The 19481-nt window shown below is 39.1% G+C and overlaps 1 protein-coding gene across 1 annotated transcript in view; it reads left to right on the top strand.

Annotated features, from left to right (window-relative positions):
* The window catches only part of CTNND2 (catenin delta 2), a 942908-nt gene that overhangs the window by 249669 nt on the left and 673758 nt on the right, over positions 1–19481 (top strand).

Here is a 19481-nt window from a genome sequence, read left to right as displayed (position 1 = left end):
AGATTGAGAAAAGTTCCACTGGTAAATATCAAAATATATGAACAGGTAGAAATATAGTACTTTACCCATGATTTGAGAGGTAAATCTGAGAGCTTAGTAGCCAAAGTCATGGGTTCTGGAGCCAAGAGAGTGTAATAAAAATACCAGCTTTGTCACTCACTGGCTATGTGATACGAAGTCATTTAATGTGAAGAGCCATCTCTGTGCTTCAGTTCCCTATCTGTGAAATGGAAATAATAACAAGGCCAACACCATAGGGTCACGGTGAGAATTAAAGTAGTTAATATTTGCAAAGCATTTAAACAGTGTCTACAGTGTGGTCAGTACTCTATAAATATTACTTCTATTGACAATATAAAACTTTAATGAAGAACATAAATAAATAATTGGATAAAGAATAATCATAGTACTGAATAGGAGGACTTAGCATTCAACACTGTCAGTCCTTCCCAAATACATCTAGAGATTTCATCCAAATCTGAGCCCAATCTCAACAAGAGTTTTTATTAAGGAAGTGATGCCGTGTCGTCATACACGGCACAAGTTCTAGAATCAGACAGCCTGGGTTCCTTCCTTAATGGTTCCAGTGATTGTTCTCCTAATCTATAAAGTCAGTATAATGATGAAGTATATCTCATAAGATTAAATTTAATGATCCATGTCAATAAGGCCTTTGACCCAGTGCCTGACCCACGGAAAGCAATTTGCAAGTAAAAGTTGACTGTTATTAATATTTGGGGGGGAAAGTGTTTTACTAAAGAAATAACTGTACAAGAGTAGAAAAGTGATTTTTTTTTTTTTTAAATAAGGGAAGGACGGAGAGGGGCAGTGACTCAGGGAGATTATTCTAGACAGGAAACTGCATTCTCTTTCTACAGCAGTTAGAACAGTGCGGCACAGGCTCAGAGTTGAGCAGGTGAACAGAGCTGAAGACGAAGTATCTAAACAGATGACCCTGATAATCTACAGGAGCAATTAAAGATCTGCTCTGTGTCAGTCCTCTTTTGAGCATTTTACTTGTAAATTAATCACAACACTGAAAGATACTATTGTCGTTACCCCTGAATTACAGAGGCCCGGGGAGGTTAGGGGACCTGCCCGAGGACTAGTGAGTGTCAGTGTGGGGTTGGATCTGAGAAGCTGGCCCTAGAGTCCACACTCTTCTCCACGCCCTAGGAGATTTTACTGTTTGGTAGAGCCGAAATGTTAGATCACGGGAGAATATTTAAAGAGTTTGATAAATAGTGCTAGGATAACTAACCAACTGGAAAAAGAAATATATATATATATATATATATATATATATATATCGCCTTACTTTCCAAATTGATTAAAGATTTCAGCATGCTAAGTAAATCTAAATAAACTTGGAAGAAATCCTCATGGGAAGGACTTTCCAAAGTGTAGCAAGGTGTAAAGCTGAACCCAGATGGGTCTGTTGATTTCTCGTGGAGAAATGGATGGGTCAGTGGCTTCATTGGCATCAGTTAGCAAGAGTCGATAAGGTTGGAGAAGGGGGCTTTTGAAGAAGATGTCTGTGCAACCATCCCTAAAAAGTGAGAGCTGAGGCATGGAGATTAACAGGGCAGGACAAAACTGCCTGGCCTTGGTGGCCTCTGTATGGAGAGGAAACCCAGGAAGAATCTAACTCCATCCAGTTCAGTTCATCTCAGTAACATGAGCACCTGTGTTGCAAATACAGTGTGGAAAAAAATCGGTGCTTTCTCTGTCCTCATGGGGCCAGTTTACAGTCACCTGAGAGAGACAAAAAAATTGTGTAAGAAATTATAATACGGTGTGTTAAGTGCCGTGATAGAAGTTCAGGCTGTTGTTGAATAAGAGGGGCACTTAATCCAGATTTAGCACTTAGAGAAGGCTTCCCGGAGAAAACAGTATCTAGGCTGAGATCTAAAAGTTAAGTAAGATGTAGCCAAACATGACTGCTCCTTTTCCTATGCCTATTTGTGAACACAACCATATTTCATCCAGGTGGCAAAGGCAGAAACCTGGACTTCTAAGGAAAGAGGCAAATGAACAACTAGATATAGAGGCTCCAAATCAGGAGCAAGATTGGATGGATGTGTAGAATGGAGGCATCATCAAGCCAGCTGCTAGTGATGGAAAACACGTGAGAAGAGGTTGTCAAGGGACAGAGTGTAGAGTTAGCACAGGTCCTAAAGCAGCCTCCCGAGTCACCACCAGTTCTGGGACAGACAGAGAAACCCAGAACGTATAGTGGGAAAGGGGAAAAATCATATAGCAAAACACTAGGAGAGTGAGGTGTCCTGGAAACCAGCGGAAGAGGATTTCAGACTTACAGGAGAGGTGAAGTGAGATCATCACTGACGAGCGGAATTGGTGTGAGAGCTCTGTCTGCAGAGGAGTTCACGTGGAAGCCAGACCACAGTGGGCAGAGTGATGGGTGGAGAGGAGGGGCCAGGTGACTGGGGACCTAGAAGTACTGTAGAGAGAGCTGATTCCCTGCAGCATGGGTTCTCAGGGACAGCAGTCTGTGCATTTGGGCTATTTCTCCAGCAGAAATCAAATAGTTGGAACTCAGACGTGGAGAAGGCAGACAGCCTAATTGGATGTTTTGCCAGACTAGTAATGAAAGGAAATGGACCAGGTATTTAGAGGTCCTTGAGGAAAGCTGGCTGAGGGTTTTAATACAGCGGGGAGTTCAGCTAAGGAACGACGGGAGTGAAGAGCACTAGAGATGCCGGATAGGCAGAAATGGTGATGGGACAGGCCAGTCGTCACGGGTCGAGTCACCCATGAGCACAGGAATGATTTTACCAGACCTAACGGATTGGAGGTGCTGGAAGAATAGAAGGCTGAAGTGCACTAGAAGACAGAAAAGGAGAAGGCTGTTTTTACGAGGCTCCCCTGGACTTTGTGACCTGGGCACACACTGCTCTGGCATCCTGGAGACATTGTGAGGGGGGTCGGGAGAGACGGTCAGTTCTAAGGAGGAGAGTACCCAGTGTGCACGGGGACCGAAGAGACCAGACCCCAAGTGTCGACAGCTCTGTGAGCATGGAGGGACAGCACCTGGGGCCAGGATGCACCTTTGGCATCTAAGGGTTTGACTGCGTTAGGAGGTCAGGCAGCGTTATCCTTGGACATCCTCAGGAAGCCTGGGTCAGTAGGCTCATTCCTCTGGTGGGCTCAGGAGGGTTGAGACTGGAGAGAAGACTCCTACCTCAGCAGATAGGAACAAAAAGGCAAATTGAACAAAACTGTTATTAAATATTGAATAAAGAAAATTGGATCCCAAGAAGTGGAAAGCCAAGAACTTCCACACATGTTTGGCAAAATGTGAATTGAAGGTCATTTGAAAATACATGTCACAAGTTTTAAATTAGGAGTAATTCCACTGTGGGAAATTTATTCTGAGAAAAATGTTCTGGCAATTTGAGTTTCAAGGTCTGTTTCAGTGAAATGGTTAAGGGAGGGTTATAGAAAACTGACCCTCCTGGATTTGGATCTCAGCTTTGCCGCCTACTATTCTTGATGACCTTGGGCAAGTCCTCTGTCTCTCTAATTCTCACTTTTCATTATCAGTAAAATGGGTACATTAGTACTGACTACTTAGAAAGTTTTGAGGGAAACTATGATGACACACATAAAACCCTGAACACAGAAGCTGAGATACCACATGGGAAGTCCTCAGTTTATTTTAATCATGCTAAAAAAAGACAAAAAAAAAAAAGCAGAGGGAGAGGAGAGAACTGAGAAAAAGAAAAGAGAAGGGAAAAGAAGAAATCATTCACAGCCTACTGGTGAAATAAAATACAGTGTATTGAGAAGATGAATACTATATTATATATTTGTGCATATTGACGAACAGTTGTGGGAAACAGGTTTTTTAATTTTACAAAAGCAGATTATGAAACTAGATAAATAGTATGATCCCATTTTTTAAAAATTTGAACATGGTTAATTTTTATAAAATAAGTATTGATACAGATGTAGTTTTTATTGTATGATTTTTATAGGTGGTGTGATGATTATTTTCTTCTTAATATTGTTTACTTTTCTGAATATCTTATGGTAAGGAGGTAATACTTAGATGATCCGTAAGCACACGGAAATTTTTATTTTCCTGTTTCTAAAAAGGAAACTACTACAAGTGAACGAGTAATACAGAAAATGTGTCTGGAAGTGCTACAGACTTTTTCTTAATTACTGCACCAGAAGAGAGTCCCAATCTATTGAAAGACTATAATGATTATTATTGACACATTCAAATATCTCAATAAAGAATTGTTCATATATGGTTTAATTTAGCAGAAATAACTACAGGAAATGATTTTAATGTCTCTTCTTTTAAAAAATGCTATGAAGAGGAGCAAAACGTCTGGGTATAATTTTATGTTATATATACCTGTTTCATATTCTGCTGGGTCATAGTATAATAAATATATGGAAGGAATCATTATAGCTTGGAGTTTGTATATCAGAGAAAATTAATAGTTTGCTTCTTGATGGTTTTATAGCACATCTACTAGGTTTCTGCCATCAAACTAAATTACTTCTGTTATCTCTACTTGAAAAAAGTACCCATTGAGTTTATTTTAATATTTAACCTCAGATTGATTTATAGGTGACGAGTATCAATTGTCTAATTTTATGCATGAAGGGCCAATACAATGATAGACAGTCATGACTGATGTCCTCTGTCATTAAGTATTTATAAAACCAGCAGAATTAAAAAAAATACATTGCAGGGTATCACTCACACAATTTAAGTGTTGCTGTAGTTAGAAGTAACAATTACAGTTGTTTACCTAAAACATGTTCCAGATATTTACGACCAGAAAATAAGTTAATGTATTGCCGTACATATTACACAAAGTGACACTTTGGTATCTGTGTTCTCTATCTGGCATGACGTGTTCCTATCAGCCTTTCAGATCCTATTATCTAGGTTGTTTTCACTTTTTCCTATTGATCCATTTATTGATTCAACTATTAATGAACCTTTTCCCACTGTGGAGAAGATGGCCAAAAGTAACAGAGTTGGACTCTAAGTGATTTTCTTGAACTTCGTACACTGAATATTTAAGAAACAAAATCGAGGGGCTGCTTCCCATCATCGGCCTATCTTGTGTATTTGACAACTGGAGTGGGTCATTTTTTAACATTCCCTACTCTAGACAAAAAGTTATTTCCAATAATAATTATGAAATCAGATGAATAATAGTGATGACCAGAGAAAAGGTGAAATTGAAAATTTCTTTGTACTTTTTTGTATATTCAGGCTGGTAAAAAACAAACAAATATAACGGTAAAAAGGAAATACGTAATCGTTTCATATTTCTTAGTTACATTAGTGCATTTTTGAGGAAAAAAATAGAAAGGAAACATATTGCTTTTTGGTGTCTCACAGTAATAGATAATATTACAGTTTAATCAACTATATTTCAGTAAAAATTAAAAAATAATACTGCAGTTTAATAAGTTCTGATATAAGAGGAATAACAATTTTAAAATAATTTTCTAAAGTTGCAGTTGAAAACAAGTAAAATATTACTTGTATGAACTAAAATTTGCACACACACACAGAATTACACCTTACAGTTGGCAACCTGTTTTGCTGTTTTCAATTTGAAACACAAGTAAAATGCCAAGAGCTTACATAGAATATAATTCAAGATCTACTTCTTTGCCATTATAATCACTGTCCTATCCTGACTTTGAATCTAAAGGCAGGATCCTGTAGTACCACAAGGATTGGAGACACAAACTGAATCCAGAGCAAATTCAGGCAATCTGGATCATTACAGACTTTTCTCCTGCAATGAATACCTGTGGCTGAGTTGGCAGCTTTTAGGGGTTGACTGATAGCAGGAAGTTGTACTGTATGTCTTACATACAATTAAAATTTCACAGTAACCACAGCAATCATTTAGAACTTAGACCAACAGAAGATTTAGGGGTTGAGAAGTATTTTATCTGTGACATTGCTTAGAGTTGCTGGCACGTGATGTAAAAGAAAAGCATAGTGATTCCAGTTGTGTTTTTTTTTTTAAATTAAAAAATGTTTTTTAATTGAAGTATAGTTGATTTACTGTGTTGTGTTAGTTTCAGTTATCAGCAAAGTGATTCAGTTATACATATACATGTATTTATTCATTTGTTTATTCTTTTTCAGATTCTTTTCCATTACCAGTTGATTTGTTATTATCATTAAATTTTCCACAAACTGTATCCTTATTGCCTGTACCTAGGTACTCTGTCCCCAGTGTCCCACTCAGGGGAACCCTGCTTCCTCTTCTTTTAAGACCTGGCAGGTCCCCCCTATCACCTCTTGGCCCTCACCTGCCCACCTTGCCTAGCTCCCCTTCAGGCCTTGTGCATACCAGTTTGGTTTAACCTCAGGGCCTTTGCATTGCTCCTTCCTCTGCCTGGAAAGCTCATCTACTATTCTTTTTAAAAATACTTGATTAGCATTTCCAATCAAGTATAATACTTGATTATATAATTTGTTATAATAATCATTATTTATTTTCTGCCTCCTGCTGCTAGTATCTAAGTTCCATGAGGACAGGGATTTTTGTGTGTTTTCATCACTGAAGTTGTCCAAACACCTGGGCAATATCTGATACATAACGGTACTCAATCAGTATTTGTTGAATAGCTACACCTTGATTTTTACTATGTGTAACTGGGGTACAAAGTTATTTTCAAAGCCTTGTGTCTTTTTTTCACTTTTAAGAAACATTTTCCCTGATCTTACATGTCAATCTTGTGCAATTTAATATCCACTGAGGACAGTAAACAATAATTACATTAAGCCTTAGGAGAGAAAGATGTGATTATATCATGCCCCATAAAGAAGAGGCTATTGGGAAGATAATGGGATCAATGAATAGCTTTATCATTTTAAACATGTAAATTATTTTATGTTACCTGAGTGAATTCTTTGAATAACCTTGTGAGTGAGGGGGAAAAAAATTTTTTTTTTCCTTTATTCTTGTTCTGAGAAGGAAATAGATGCCAAAAGAGATTGAACGACTTTTCTGATAGGACATGGACAGTCATAGCAGAACTGAGATCGGAGTAGAGTTTATCTTATTCCTGGACCAGTGATGTTTCCAGTGTAGGCTTTTAACCCTCACATTGCACACAGTAGGGCAAAATGTCTGAGAGAATTAAGAGGTACCTAGCTGATGATTCTATACTGTCAAAGAATCAAACTGTTCAGGAATTTCACATGGAATCATAAAAGGGGAGGATGGCTCACCTTTTCCAAAATCCTCTACCTTGTACTCGGAGAGGGTTTGAATCCATTCATGGTCACCTTTAGAAAAACCTCTGCCCAACACCTTGAACTCAATCACGCAACTCATAGTAAACACTTGATTTTTTTAAAATATAAATGCTACACTCAGTAAAAGTTAAGTACTTTTAAGGTTTGCTCCTAATGCTGTGTGGCTCTGGCATTTATCACTCCATTGATCAGCAGAATTGATGTGGTTCATTATCCCTTTATCACACCATTGATTGTCACAGGTGATTGGGCTCATTTTTCCTTATGGGAACTCTGTCTAAGAGAATGACTTTGATAAACTGAAATGACTGTTTTTCACCCAATGATGTCTCAGTAGCTAGGTAATATCTCAGTAGCTAGGAAGCCTTAAAAATATAAATTTAAAATAAAATGGTAGTAGTTGCTGGTACCACACTGCCTTATTACGTACAAGATCCCTGCTCTGATAGCTCAGATCTCTCATGTCACGTTGGTACAGGTGTTTGGTGAGGAAGGTATAGTGCTTTCTTTTATATGGCTGGGGGTGCCAGGTATGGGGAATTCAGGCCTTAATAAGGGGGGGCTGTTGAGGTTTGAACCCAGACATGTGTGACTCCATGTTCTGGTCTTTTAACCGTTATTCACAGATATAAAGGTATGCTTTTTTTTTTTCTTGTAGTGTAACGCTGTATCTATTTATAGATAAGTCCATATCAACATTAAATGCCAGGGATTCAAACTTAGTGTGTAGCATCCCTAAGGCATTGTTAATTGCTAAGGAGATGTCCATGGTTTTTGCAAAGCTGTGGCAATTCTATTCATTAAGTGAATCTTATATAACCCTTAATATGATTAGTGATGAAAAGAGACAGTCTGTGACTACACATAATTTATGAGCATAATAAAGTCACCATTGGCCTTGAATTACTTATGTCTTTTCCCTTCTATTTTGCCATTTGTTCCAAAGAATTGCTTGTGAAATGATTTTTTTTTTTTTTTTTACTATGACATTCTGAAGAAAGTGTTACATCACTAGAGCAGTCAGATAGTATGAGGAAAGCATGTGTCTTTTTAATATGATTTCTGAACAAGGAGATTTCATCTTCAGGCCTAAAGTTTGTTTGTCCTTTCAATATGCAGTGCTACCCAGGAGATTCTTCACTGTCAAGGCAGGCCTTGGGTTTTGTCTTTTGTTGAAGCAACATGTGGTATCATAGGTAATAACTCATTCAAGACTCTACTGAGAGAGATCTGAACTTTAATCAATTTCTCTTTAGTTTCCATGCTGAGAAAAGGAAAATGTGTTCTGTGAAACCTTAAGCCTATTAAATGCTCCGAGGAAAAATAGATCCTATGGTTAAGTAATTTTGGGAAATGGTACATATGATAGCTCTCTCTTGGAGATTATTAAGGTACATTAGCCTATTAGAGATTTCAATACATTTAAGTTTGCTCTACATAGAATTTTCTGTATTATTGAGCAATGGATTTTTTTTTTTTGTATGTAACAATGACTGATATCCAGTGGAACTAGTGGTAATAAGCGTAATATTGTATTAAAGACAAGATGCTGTAGCAGTGAGCCTATTATTTAAGTTAAGGGTATTCTTTTGGGCTATGAGACAGCTGATCTTTTCTAACGCTTAAGGATTGACTAAGTGTTGTATAATCAGTGCTTCTCAAACTTGACAGTCCACGTGAATCACCTGGTGATCTTGCTAATGTACATTGATTGAGTAGGTCTTGTGGTGGGACTCAAGTTTCTAAGAAGCTTCTAGAAGAGCTCAAAGCTGCTGGTATGAGGACAATACTCGGAGTAGCAAGAATTCAGATCAAGGCTCTCACCCCGGCACTACTGACAATTTGGGCATCTTTGTCGTGTGTGGTGTCCTGTACGTAGTAGCATGTGTAGTCCTGTCGCCGCCCTCTATCCACTAGATGACTACGTGGCACCTCCTCACTCAGTTCTGACAGCCGGAAACGTCTACAGACATTGCCAGATACCCCTTGGAGGAAGAATCGCCCTCTTTGAAAGCCACTGATTACGATAGTTTGTCCTGAGATGATGTGCTGTGTCTGATTTCTCAAATCTTTCTTTTCAGTTCCAGTGGAAATGATTGGCCAAAACCAGGATATTTAAATTGTCACAGATCATGGAAGTGTTTTCTTCTTAAAAAGCAATAAGAAGGTAGCCTTTTGCAAAATTGGGGTTACTGGAAAGAGAGTAGTCGGCACCCATGTTCTGTTCAGTTATAGGGATGGTTGGTGTGCAGTTAACGACTTTTTTCCAGGGAACATGTTTATAATTCAAATGCACTTTGTAGAACTGAAGAAGTAAATGGGAATTCAGAAAATTTAAGGACGTATGCAGAGCTAAGGAAGAGAATTAAGGCATCCAGTGTATTGCTAGAGTACCAGTTATACCTCAGACTAATGCTAGTGCCTCTTGCTAATTTTTAAAGTGACAGTAGAATTGAGGCATAAATAAAAGATTAGGAAACATAATATAAAATGCCAAAAATTAGTGTTGATAGCTTTCCGAGGAACTGGATTCTCTAGTGAGAGAGTCCTTGGCAGAAGTTTTGGGAATGGATCATTCAGTCTGGAGGCATATTCTTTTTTAAAAGTTTTTTTACTATTATTATTATTATTTTTTTTTTTTAACTGAAGTATAGTTGATTTACAGTATTGTGTTAGTTTCAGGTATACAGCAAAGTGATTCGGTTATACATATATATGTATATATCTATATTCTTTTTTTTCAATTCTTTTCCATTATAGTTTATTATAAGATATTATAGTTCCCTGTGCTATACAGTAAATCCTTGTTGTTTATCTATTTTATATACAGTAGTGTGCATCTGTTAATCCTATACTCCCAATTTATCCCTCCCCCCTTTCCTTTTTGGTAACCATAGGTTTGTTTTCTATGACTGTAAGTCAATTTCTGTTTTGTAAAAACGTTCATTTATACTATATCTTAGATTCCACATATAAGTGATATATCATATTTGCCTTCCTCTATCTGACTTACTTCACTTAGTATGATAATCTCTAGGTCCATCCATGTTGCTGCAAATGGCATTATTTCATTCTTTTTTAAGGCTGAGTAATACTGCATTGTATATATGTACCACATCTTTATCTGTTCATCTGTCAATGGACATTTAGGTTGCTTCCATGTCTTGGCTATTGTGAATAGTGCTGCTATGAATATTGGGGTACAAATACCTTTTCGAATTAGAGTTTTCATCTTTTCTGGATGTATGCCCAGGAGTAGCATTGCTGGATCATATGGTAGCTCTGTGTTTAGTTTTTTAAGGAACTGTGTGCATATTCTTTACAGAGCCATAGAGAAGAGATGTGCTGTAGCCAGACCTGGACATTAGTGTGCTGTAGCCATTAATCTCCAGGAGGGGGCAAACGCTACCCCCTCATCTGATCTAAAGTTCTCAGAATATATTCACAAAACCTTAAAAAGTCTGAAGTGAATTCATTTGAATTAAAAGAGAGAGAGAGAGAGAGAGAGCTAGAGAGGCTATTATCTTTTCTCATTAAAATCAAAGACTCTGGAGACCAGTTCTTTACATTAGATTTTACTGATGCCTTGTTCTAAGGTACTACTTTTCTTAAGCAGATTAGCCTATATCCTTCTATGTATTTCTTCTCTGGGCCCCAGTGTCCTTCCCTATAAAGTGAGGCTTTCAAGTAGCTGATCTCTGAGGTCTCCTCCAGTTTCAAGATAACGTGGTTATTCTATAATGGGTTTTTAATGGAGGGAGAAGAAACCAAAGTGAGTTTGAAAAATGAATCATAGATGATAATTAAAAAAACAAAAATGTATATATTTTATAAACAGTGATTATTTGGTGAATAGTTGGTGGGCTGGTTTTTAAGGTCTATCTTTTTAATGTTTTTAACAGACTATAAAGGTCATTATCATAATTTTCAAAATGAGGACTGAGACATTCATGCGAGTTAGAAATCGATACTACAGACTATTTGTGTGTTCCAGCCTAATTCTGAGTAGTATTGTTCTGAGGCTAAAGAGGTGAAATTCTATACTAGAGGTTTTCATAAGCAAATCAGAAGCAATTCAAATAAGAGCAACTTGTTGTATAAAAGTTTGCAGGAAAGGTAATTGGGGGAAAATTAAGTGCTAGGTATTGATATGCATACTCTCAAGATGAAAATATTTGTGATGCAGATTTTGTTTGAGCAGAAGCCAACTTCTCAACTGGTTTTGGGCTTTTGTACTCATTATTTCAAGCGAGCTGTTAGCAAGAAGGTCTTTTAATATATCTCTATACCCCTGAGTTGTGTGTTCTGTTACAAGAGTTCATTGGCAAGAACTCGGTCTACTCAGGGGCATACACTTTCCCTCTATTAGTTACTTAAATATTCAGAGGACACTTAGAAATATAAAAAGTTAAGTATATATTTTCCAAGGTCATGGTTGTATTTTGAAGGTGTTGTTTTTCTTTTAAAACTTTACAGCTACGAAATTAAATGGCTGTCTTTTTATTCCGATTGCCATCTGTTTGAGGTAGTGACTCCTTTTTCTGCTGGTATCCCTTTTTTTCCCCATGGTTTTCTAGATCATGATACTATTTATTCCTAGTACAGTCCGCCTGCACCTTGGAACCCAGAGAAATGAATTCTAAATGCATAAAAGTCCATGTGAGGAATTGCCTCCAACTTCTAAACGGAAGGTCATTGCTTAATATTTATGCGGTCTCCACTGCTCTTTCTTCATGCTCTATTCAACACCAGTGTGCAAGTCTTCAGCTTGCTCTCTGCGTGTATTGATAAATAGATCTGCTCCAAGTGGATGCACTCCAGCTGGTTGCTAAGATGACACACTTTACAATGTTTCAGAAGTATCTTCCAAGCTCGAACATTGGACCTGATTTTCTTTAAGAGAGTTCCACTTTTTCAGGCAGTAGAGGTGGCTTGCCAAGTTGTACTGGAGGGTGGGATGTAATCAGGAGGGGGTAGAAATACTCACTGAAGGTTGCCTGCACTGCCGTCAACTGCCTCTTATTAGTGGATATTAGTCATTTGCACAACTTCCTCCACCCCAAGTCTATATTTCCTTTCTAGTAAAAGTTTTATCTCCATAATTACTGAGGACGGGAAATCTCTGCTATAACCGCTATCTAGATGGAGATAGCAAAGCAGTATGCCCCTTCACAAAAAATTACTTCCTACTTTAATAGATATTTCATCGCAGAATGGGAAGAAGGGGAAGGAAGGCAAAGCTAATATTTCCTGTAGAATGATCCTGGGGCAAAAGTAGATTTGAGATTGGCAGTAGTTACAGCTATAAAAGAGTCTATAGCCAACTTATAAACAGTTGTGTTTGTGTGTGTGTGTGTGTGTGTGTGTGTGTGTGTGTGTAACTTCCATTGGAAGTGTAATATACAATTGATTATGTATCAAAGGATCATTTGTAGTGTTCATTGAAGGGGCAGTTTTTTCTCATTTTTCTTTCATCTCCTTTAAACTCCATTAAGGTGATAGTAGAAACATGAATGAATGGGGATTAAACTATTGATGCTGTGTTCTTCATGTCCTCAGAACATGAAGAATTTGAACCCAGTTCTAGAAGACCGCAAATTAACAGAAGAGCTTTGATTTATGACATCAAGTAGAGGACAGAGAAATTCAGAATGCTTGCAGAAAAGCTGGCATCCAGGATGAGGGAGGGCTGGGAGCTGGGAGCTGATCTGCTGGCAGAACCCAGAGAGGCTCCAGATCCCAGACAGGAGGTCTGCAAGGCAAGACCGAAAAGGGGCCTGAAAACAAGGGGTTAAAAAAATAGCCTATCTACCTTATAAGAAGAGAAAGCAAGCTCTTTCCTGTGGGGAATGTCAGGAGCTGATTTACTAAAGTACAGTCATAGAAACAGGAAAAGAAATGAATGTTAGAAATAGGATGAGCATATTAACCGTGTTGAGATGTGGCTGAGTTGTGGTGATTCTGAAAAAGAATTTGGAGAACTGTAGATGTTAATAATAGAAATGCATTCTCCCTGGCATCCCTTCGGAAATAATGAAAGTTCCATCCTCCCAATCTCAACTCTTGAAGCGCCTGTGGAATTATTTCAGTACATAATAAACAAGGCCCTGGTGAGCTCCATTCCTGCTCCTCCATCTCCTCCCTCCCACAAGCTTCCTGCTCTCGTTTCCTTCCTGCTTAAGACTCCAATTTCTCATCTTCTATCCAATCATTACCCCTTTCTCAGGGGTGGTTCCTTCTTTTTTTTTTTTTTTTTTTAAAGCGATCTTTCTCAGTTTCTTCCCAAGAGTTACCACTTTTTTTTTTTTTAATTAATAGCTACTTTATTTATTTATTTAGCTGTGTTGGGTCTTTGTTTCGTGCGAGGGCTTTCTCTAGTTGCGGCAAGCGGGGGCCACTCTTCATCACGGTGCGCGGGCCTCTCGCTATCGCGGCCCCTTCCGTTGCGGGGCACACGCTCCAGACGCGCAGACTCAGCAGTTGTGGCTCACGGGCCCAGTTGCTCCGCGGCATGTGGGATCTTCCCAGACCAGGGCTCGAACCCGTGTCCCCTGCATTGGCAGGCGGATTCTTAACCACTGCGCCACCAGGGAAGCCCCCTTCTTTTTATTTATTTATTTATTTTATTTTTGGCAGTGTTGGGTCTTCGTTTCTGTGCGAGGGCTTTCTCTAGTTGTGGCAAGCCGTGGCCACTCTTCATCGCGGTGCGCGGGCCTCTCACTATCGCGGCCTCTCTTGTTGCGGAGCACAGGCTCCAGACGCGCAGGCTCAGTAGTTGTGGCTCACGGGCCCAGTTGCTCCGCGGCATGTGGGATCTTCCCAGACCAGGGCTCGAACCCGTGTCCCCTGCATTGGCAGGCAGATTCTCAACCACTGCGCCACCAGGGAAGCCCCCTTCTTCTTTTTAAAGATAACATTTAATCACACTCCTCCACACTCTTTCCTGTCCATATTCTTCTGAATCTTGCTTCATACCTTATTCTTTCTCAAATTTTTAATAACACTCTTCCTATTGCTCCATATTCTTTGCCTAAAGATGTGCCCAAATCATTGCCTCCATCCTATATTTATAGGGGAAAAAAATCTTTGAGTTTTTCTTTTCAAGCTATCTTTCCCTTGCTGTTACCACCAAATGTCTTGAAAGGGTGCTGTACACTCTTTGCCTCTAATTCCTCATTTCCTATGATCTTTCAACCTCTTGGCTCAATCTTCTGCCCACAGTATGACAGTAAAACTGCTCTAAAGGCTCATGATCTCCAGGCTGCCAAAATAATAGCCTCTTTTTGTTTCTTAACCTATTGACATATTCACAGCATCTAATACTGTGGGCTGCACATTTAGGAAACTGTTTTCATCCTGAATTTTCTTGCACCATTTTTCTTGTTCTCTCTCATTTCTAAAATTCTTCTCATTTCAAGCACTGGTTCATTTTCTTCCAGCTTTCCCTTAAATATTACAATGCCCGTAATTCTACCCTGATCCTCTTGCCACTATTCACATACTTTCTGGGTCATTTCATCTTACCTTCTCTTTAACTACCACCTACTTAAAACAGTAAACTATTTAACTTTCCTGACCTGTCTTTCAATGTTCAGTGCGTAGAGTGCATAGAAACTGCAGCCATTGAGAACTCAGCCTCCCTTGGGAGAGAGTCCTGGTTTGTCACCTCTCCTCTTCCAGAGTAGCAGGAGGACTGCAGAGATGGTACGCAGGATTGGGACTAAGAAGAAAAAAGCCTATCCATGCATTTTACATCCCCATGAAGTGGAAGGGAAAAGTGCTTATCTACTTTCTGCTGCCCAAAGTCCCAAGATGTGAATTCTCCAGAGAATCCATTGTGAAGTTTATGAGTACTTTCAAGAAGAGGAAACAGCCGCCCTGCTCATGGCTCTGTGTATGTGAGCCTGTGGTGCTGCTCTGCTTCCACTGGGGCTAAAAAAAAAAAATTGGAAAAATATGGTACTAGGTACAACCAGATAAAGAAAGGATAAAGTTCTCTTTTTCTGGTGAGGGTATGGTTCCTTGAAGGTAGAGAAGATTGATCCCACTGTAGCCAAAGGCCCAAGAGTTGGGAAAGGAAGATAGATGCGATTGGGGGCTACGAAAGCATAAGGCAGAGCTGTGTGCAGCAGAAGCGTGAGCCTGACTCTGTCGGCCGGATGTTGGACTAACAAGGTACCTGGGTTTCACAGGTCATTCCCAGGGGGTGCTGCCCGTCACCATGTCCCTTATGCGTCCTCAGCCTCCACCAGCTCTCACAACGATATTTCTCAAGTTGCTGGGTGTGCCACGATAACCAGCACAAGGGGGATATCCATCTTTTCACTGTGATTGGAATTCCGTGGTAGAATTGTTCTTGTGGTTGTCAAACCCAAGTTCGTGTGGCCGACACACAGTGAGGCCAAACAAACTGCCACATTGGAGTCTTGTGCAGAGAAAGGTTTATTGCGAGGGCCAAGCAAGGACTATGGGCAGCTCATGCTCAAAAGACCTGAACTCGCCAATGGTTTTCAGGCAAGAGTTTTTAAAGGCAAATTTTGGGGGGAGGGCTGCAGGGTGTGTGACTTTCTTCTGATTGGTTGGTGGTGAGGTAACAGGGTGGTGCTCCAGGAATCTCAATCGTCAGCCTTCTGGTTCCAACCAGTCTGGGGTCCACATGCTTGTGCTCAGCCTGAAGTTACCATCCTCCACCTGGGTGGGGGCCTTGGTTCCTGTAGAAGAACTCAGAGATATGTTTCGGATTGTTATGTTTATCCCCTGTAGAGGAACTAGGCCTCTGCTTTATGCTGCATTATTGTTTCTTGACTGCTTTTCCTTCGTTTCTGTGTTCCCTCACTTCTCTGATTAGTAACTGTTTGAATTTGCCCTTTAGAACTGAGGGAAGGTCTGCAAACAAGAAATGAGGGACACAGAAAGGCTTTTGTGCCTGGGAGGGCCCTACAGGGACCTGCTTGGTTTCAATCCTCTGTTTTCTTTGATACTCCTCAATCTTGAGGGAAAACAGGTGAGGGACAAGAAAGGGAATAGCGTTTTGGATACAGAGGTTAATTATAAACTCAGCAGAGAACTTGGCTTTAGGAGGACTGGGTTTCGTTGTGTTTACAAATAATTACCCACTTTCAATGACAGCTTCATAAACAAACACCTTCTTTTTCCCTGGTTAATACCCAAGAAGAAAGATCAGGTATAAGAAGATGGACTTCGCCCCTATCCACTCAAAATCACTAAAAGCCTCAAGTCTAGACCTCATTGGAAGAAGGAAGATATTTGATTCCAAGTGAAGGTTTTACACAAATGGATAGAATAAAGTCTTAATCTGAAAGACACTGTTTTTAATAACCTAATATAACTAGAAAGTTATAGATAGTATTAATACATTGAAGCAATTCTAAATACTGATTCGATTCCTCCCCTGACATACATGCCTGGGCTTGTTGTTTCCATTGTTTGCTTCCCTAATTTTTTAGTGACTTTGGTGGACTAGTTTAGTGAGGTCTGTTTTCCCTGGTCATCACCTGATGTTGTTCCTCAGAGGGTACATCCTTAAGCATACACACAGTAAGTCTTACTGCCTTCCTTCACTCCATGGTTGACTTTGGTTTAGCCAGGCTGTATTTCCCTGTCTCTTTCCTTGATCTCCTGAGTCTTTGAGATTTGCTCCATCCCCAGGAGCTGTCTGCATAGCTATCTGTTTCCTGGATTCTCTCTGGTAAACTTCTAGCTGGTCTGCCACTTCATTTATTGCTATCGTGGAGCTGCCAGCTTTCTCTTAAATGCCTATCACCAAGATCATCTTTGTTTTCAGTATACCCTTAGGCTTGAACTTCCCTGTGCTCTGTTTCTAATACATTCAGTCCCATCAGGGAGAGGACTGGCGCTCTCTGTTCTTTCTTACACCTCCCTTTCTGCAGAACATCTGCCCCACTGCTCTGGAGGTGGGACCAGGAGAGTGGCCCACTTCTTTTGGAGTGACACTCCTGCTCTATGAGCAGAGCGCTGAGCTGGGATGGTAATTCCTGGTCTCAGCTTTCCTCTCCCAGCGTGGAACCATCTCCTTACAAGCAAGATGGGGCGAGACCAATCAGAGCCAGCTTGCTGCAGCTGGGATAGAGCTTTCCTCATATACATTGGGCTGGGTGGAGGAAGAGTGCTCCAGACCTCTCGGTCACATTGCCTGAAATAGAGCTTCTGCAAGATGGAGCTGCAGGGGATAGATAAGTAATGCTGGTAGTTTGCCCTTCCTGAGAAGAAACTACAGTCTTAGACTCAGAGGTGGTGAGAGAGGAAACCGTGTCTTCTTGGCCTAGCCACACAGAGTAGAGTTTCCATTCCATTTAAGGGCAAGGAGGGGAGTCTGCGATGGTTCCAATGCCACAGGTTCTCTTCATACCAAGATTTAGTTGACTGTCTTATGTAAAAATTTCTCCCTTTGTTACTTGCCCTTAATATAATATCCAGAGACTTTAAATGGTTGCTTGGTTTTTTTAAAAAAGAAATCATTCTTACCAGTTCGTTTCATTGGAGAAAGGGTTCCTGATGTTTGTCACACCCCCATTCTTGGAAGGGCTTCCCTACCACATTCTGGTTTTAGAATCTCCCTTACCCTAAAAACTTCTGTGTCCTTTTCCAGTTAATCCCTGTTCCCAATCTCAGCTTCAGGCAACTACTAATCTGCTTTCTGACTCTATAGCTTTGCCTTTTGTAAACATTTCATATGAAAATGGCATCCTAAATATATTATCTTTTGCCTCTGGCTTCTTTCATTTTTCATAACGGTTTTGAGAGTCATGCATGTTTTAGCATGCATCAGTAGTTCATTCCTGTTAACTGCTGAATAGTATTCCATTGTGTTGATATTCCATATTTTGTTTACCTATTTCCCAGTTGGTGAACTTTGGTATTGTTTCCAGTGTTGGGAAATTTGGAATAATACTTCTATGAACATTTGCATCCAAGTCTTTATGAGGACATAAATTTTCATTTTTCGTGGATGTATCCTTAGGAGTATAATTTCTGGGTATGATGAGTTTATGTTTAACTTTTAAGAAACTGCTGAACTTTTTCAAAGTGGCTGTATCATTTTACATTCCCACCAGCCATGTATGAATGTTATAGTTTTTCCACATCCCAGGCAGCATTTTTTATTATCCGTCTTTATTTCAGCCATTCTGGAGAGTGTGTAATGTTGCCTCATTTTAAAATTGTGATAATGAAATAGTTATTTTAATGCCCCTAAGTAAAACTTCTTACATTTTTTAAAATTACTATAGATTTCCTCTAAAATACCTGAAGAAACTCAATTTTGTCTGAGGGGAACACTGGTGTAATTATAAGTTACCAGTATTAAGTGATATTACATATCATATTTTTGAAATAATGATATGTATTAAAAATGATGTACTATTTCCCCCTGAGATCTCACAAAGAAATATTTCAATAAATGTTCTATAATGTTTAGACATAGAAGGGTGCCTTTTTGTCTCTACGTAAATTTGATTCATAAGAACATATTTGTACAATACCATTTTAGAAATACAGACTTGGTTTGATGAGGTACATCTAATCCTTTTATCTCTTGTTTTATTAAATTGCTCATCTTCAGTCTTGAAGCATGTTACGTTAGTAAGTATTAATTTAACATAAATTTTCATAGTTCTGTGCTGTTTTCACTATTTAATTTTTAATCAACCTACTTTGGAACGAAGGAGGTTTCTGTACCCTCAGTTGGTCTAGATATGATCTTATGTTTGAGACAAGGCATGAAGGTGAATGCCTGAGAAATCCTACCTTCTAGGAAACTTTTCCAGAAATAGAGATAGATTACCTTTTTCACTGAAATTTCTATTTGGGTGATTTTTATAGGATCGTAAAAAATTTAGAGCTTAAACAGACCTTCAACATCATCATGTCCGTTCATTTTATTTTAGAAATGTGAAAACCACGTCTTGGCATCAGATTTTAGTTGTAAAGAAACCTCAAACCTTATAAAACTTTCCCTTATATTAAAACTAAATGTTTATACTTCACAGGAAATATGGTGAACAGAGTCCTTATCAATGAAAATATGTGGATGTCTCTGTGATAACTTAACAGTGTGTCCCTTAATCTAGTATGAATATTATCAAGAACTTAATGTTATTATTCAATATTGTAGAATACAGAATGGGACTTTTTAAAATTAAGTGTCTTATCTTCAGTATATTAA

The sequence above is a fragment of the Balaenoptera borealis genome (assembly GCF_965194805.1).
Source record: "Balaenoptera borealis genome assembly, chromosome: 2".
Classification (NCBI taxonomy): Eukaryota; Metazoa; Chordata; class Mammalia; order Artiodactyla; family Balaenopteridae; genus Balaenoptera; species Balaenoptera borealis.
This window is presented reverse-complemented; position numbering and strand designations above follow the sequence as displayed.